Below are 4,768 nucleotides of genomic sequence, written 5' to 3'. Positions count from 1 at the left end.
ATAATAATAATATCTGTATGTAACTATACCTAATATACTGCTAGATTACGAGTTTTGCGGTATGAGGGGTGCGGTAATAGCTTGCACATTATTGTCACCGCTCACTTTCCTACAACGCTGGTATTACAGGTTTTCATAAACCCAGCGTTAACAGGCAAGAAGTGAGCGTAGAGCAAAATTGAGCTCCATATCACACTCCAATACCAGCGCTGCTGAAAGCCGCGGTGAGCTGGTTTTACGTGCTCGTGCACGATTTTCCCATAGACATCAATGAGGAGATCCGGCTGAAAAAAACGTACAACACCTGCAAAAAAGCAGCATAAAGCACTGTAACGCAGCCCCATTGATTCCTATGGGGAAACAAATTTTATGTTTACACCAAACACCCTAACATGAACCCCAAGTCTAAACACCCCTAATCTTACACTTATTAACCCCTAATATCGCCGACACCTACATTATACTTATTAACCACTAATCTGCCGCTCCGGACGTCGCCGCCACTATAATAAACATATTAACCCCTAAACCACCGCACTCCCGCTTCGCAAACACTAGTTAAATATTATTAACTCCTAATCTGCCGCCCCTAACATCGCCGTCACCTACCTACATTTATTAACCGCCCCCAACATCGCGGCCACGATACTAAGTTTATTAACCCCTCAACCTAAGTCTAACCCTAACCCTAACAGCCCCTAACTTAAATATAATAAAAAAAATCTAAATAAAAATTCCTATCATTACCTAAATTATTCCTATTTAAAACTAAATACTTAGCTGTAAAATAAACCCTAAGATAGCTACAATATAACTAATAGTTACATTGTAGCTAGCTTAGGGTTTATTTTTATTTTACAGGCAAGTTTGTATTTATTTTAACTAGGTAGAATAGTTACTAAATAGTTATTAACTATTTACTAACTACCTAGTTAAAATAAATACAAATTTACCTGTAAAATAAAACCTAATCTGTCTTACACTAACACCTAACATTACACTACAATTAAATATATTAAATTAATTAAATACAATTACCTAAATTACAACAAAAAAACACTAAATTACACAAAATAATGATCAGATATTTAAACTAATTACACCTAATCTAATAGCCCTATCAAAATAAAAAAGACCCCCCCAAATAAAAAACCTCCTAGCCTAAACTATACTACCAATAGCCCTTAAAAGGAACTTTTGTGGGGCATTGACCCAAAGAAATCAGCTCTTTTACCTGTAAAAGAAAATACAGGTAAAAGAAAACAACCCACCAACAGTAAAACCCACCACCCACACAGCCAACCCCCCAAATAAAATTCTAACTAAAAAAACCTAAGCTCCCCATTGCCCTGTAAAGGGCATTTGTATGAGCATTGCCCTTAAAAGGGCATTTAGCTCTTTTTCAGCCCAAAATCCCTAATCTAAAAATAAAACCCACCCAAAAAACCCTTAAAAAATAGCTAACACTAACCCCCGAAGATCCACTTACAGTTTTGAAGACCGGACATCCATCCTCAACAAAGCCGGGAGAAGTCTTCATCCAAGCGGCAAGAAGTCCTCAACGAAGCCGGGAGAAGTCTTCATCCAAGCCGGCAGAAGTCTTCATCCAAGCCGGCAGAGGTCTTCATCCAGACGGGATCTTCTATCTTCATCCATCTGGCGCAGAGCGGCTCCATCTTCAAGACATCCGGCGCGGAGCATCCTCTTCACACGACGACTAACGATAAATGAAGGTTCCTTTAAATGACGCCATCCAAGATGGCGTCCCTTTAATTCCAATTGGCTGATAGAATTCTATCAGCCAATCGGAATTAAAGGTGAAAAAATCCTATAGACTGATGCAATCAGCCAATAGGATTGTGCTTCAATCCTATTGGCTGATCCGATCAGCCAATAGGATTGAGCTTGCATTCTATTGGCTGATTGGAACAGCCAATAGAATGCAAGCTCAATATTATTGGCTGATTGGATCAGCCAATAGGATTGAAGCTCAATCCTATTGGCTGATTGCATCAGCCAAAATAATTTATTCACCTTTAATTCCGCTTGGCTGATAGAATTCTATCAGCCAATCAGAATTCAAGGGACGCCATCTTGGATGATGTCATTTAAAGGAACCTTATTTCTTCGTTAGTCGTCGGAAGAAGAGGATGCTCCATGCCGGATGTCTTGAAGATGGAGCCGCTCCGCGCCGGATGGATGAAGATAGAAGATGCCGTCTGGATGAAGACTTCTGCCCATCTGGAGGACCACTTCTGCTGGCTTGGATGAAGACTTCTCCCGGCTTCGTTGAGGACTTCTAGCCGCTTGGATGAAGACTTCTCCCGGCTTCGTTGAGGATGGATGTCCGGTCTTCAAAACTGTAAGTGGATCTTCGGGGGTTAGTGTTAGGTTTTTTTAAGGGTTTTTTGGGTGGGTTTTATTTTTGGATTAGGGCTTTTGGGCTGAAAAAGAGCTAAATGCCCTTTTAAGGGCAATGCCCATACAAATGCCCTTTTCAGGGCAATGGGGAGCTTAGGTTTTTTTATTTAGGATTTTATTTGGGGGGTTGGTTGTGTGGGTGGTGGGTTTTACTCTTGGGGGGTTGTTTGTAATTTTTTTTACAGGTAAAAGAGCTGATTTCTTTGGGGCAATGCCCCGCAAAAGGCCCTTTTAAGGACTATTGGTAGTTTAGTTTAGGCTAGGGTTTTTTTTATTTTGGGGGGGGCTTTTTTATTTTGATAGGGCTATTAGATTAGGTGTAATTAGTTTAAATATCTGATCATTTCTTTTTTATTTTGTGTAATTTAGTGTTTGTTTGTTTTTGTAATTTAGGTAATTGCATTTAATTAATTTAATTTATTTATTTGTAGTGTAATGTTAGGTGTTAGTGTAAGACAGGTTAGGTTTTATTTTACAGGTAAATTTGTATTTATTTTAACTAGGTAGTTAGTAAATAGTTAATATCTATTTAGTAACTATTCTATTCTACCTAGTTAAAATAAATACAAACTTGCCTGTGAAATAAAAATAAAACCTAAGCATAGATACAATGTAACTATTAGTTATATTGTAGCTAGCTTAGGGTTTATTTTACAGGTAAGTATTTAGATTTAAATAGTAATAATTTAGGTAATGATAGGAATTTTTATTTAGATTTATTTTAATTATATTTAAATTAGGGAGTGTTAGGGTTAGATTTAGGTTAATAAATTTAGTATAGTGGCAGCAACGTTGGGGGCGGCAGATTAGGGGTTAATAAATGTAGGTAGGTGGCAGCGATGTTAGGGGCGGCAGATTAGGGGTTAATCATATTTAACTAGTGTTTGCGAGGCGGGAGTGCGGTGGTTTAAGGGTTAATATGTTTATTATAGTGGCGGCGATGACAGGAGCGGCAGATTAGGGGTTAATAATTTTATTTTAGTGTTTGCAATGCGGGAGGGCCTCGGTTTAGGGGTTAATAGGTAGTTTATGGGTGTTAGTGTGCTTTTTAGCACTTTAGTTATGAGTTTTATGCTACAGCTTTGTAGCGTAACACTCATAACTACTGACTTTAGATTGCATTACATATCTTGCGGGATAGGCTGTACCGCTCAGTTTTTGGCCTCCCAGAAAAAGCTTGTAATACTGGTGCTATGGAAGTCTTATTATAAAAAGACTTTACGCAAATTGCGTGTTAATGCGTGTTGCGTGCCCCTAAACCTGCAAGACTCGTAATACCAGCGGTAATGAAAAAGCAGCGTTATGAGCCTTAACGCTGCTTTTTCACTCATACCGCAAAACTCGTAATCTAGCAGATATTTAGTTATGGATATAGATCAGGGGCGTATTAATGCAAAGGCCAACGAGGCCGGTGCCTAGGGCGGCAGATTTTGTGGGGCGGCACTTCTCTGTTGCACTAAATATGTGCCCGGCAGGATTTAAGGAAAATAATTTCAAATTGCGCGGTGGTCACTTTTTGCCATTTCACGTGACGTTTTTGACAAGCTGTCCACCCACCCGCCCGCCTTCCTGTCTAGCAAGCCGCAACGCAAGAACTTTATCAGTGGTGAGGAGCCTAAGGACTGGAGGGGGCTGAACCGGCTTAACTCAGGTAGGGAAGGAAAGGGCAGGGCAGCCACAGCCAAAAGCATTAGTTCGCACGCTGACAGAGTCAGAGGACTCAGTGACACTTCAGTGTCTTTTCTGTAGCTGTGTACACTGTACAGTCAGTATGGCTTCGCCTTCATCTAATGCCGCCCTCCTGCTCTGCTATTTTATTACCTGCGGTGCCCTGTACAGTTACACAGTGTGTGCTTGTGTATATACTGTGTGTAGCGAGCATGTAGGCAATAAAATAGCAGAGGAGGAGGGCGGCATTAGAGGAACTAAGTCTCAAGTTACCCGCTCATTTTAAAAGCATTTTTTTTTTCTTCTTAATGTGGCTGACGCTGGGCATATATATATATATGTGTGTGTGTGTGTGACCATAGTGAATGCAAGCCCTGGTGAATATCTACTTAAAGACTTATTTTTAAAAAAAAAAAAATTTTACACCCTGACCAAAAAAAAAAAAAAATGTCTATAAAAAATGCCTTAAAACTGGGGTGGGGGTGGGGGGGCAGCAGAATTTTGAGTGCCTATGGCAGCACAAAACCTAAATACGCCCCTGATATATATATATATATATATATATATATATATATTTTATGAAAAAATATATATATAAAGAACTATACATTTAAAAATAAATAGAACATTTTCTTCTATGTGAAGAACATTTTAATGTAAAATATTTATAACTGCCTTC

This window comes from Bombina bombina, chromosome 2, assembly GCF_027579735.1.
Source record: "Bombina bombina isolate aBomBom1 chromosome 2, aBomBom1.pri, whole genome shotgun sequence".
Taxonomy (NCBI): Eukaryota; Metazoa; Chordata; class Amphibia; order Anura; family Bombinatoridae; genus Bombina; species Bombina bombina.
This window is presented reverse-complemented; position numbering follows the sequence as displayed.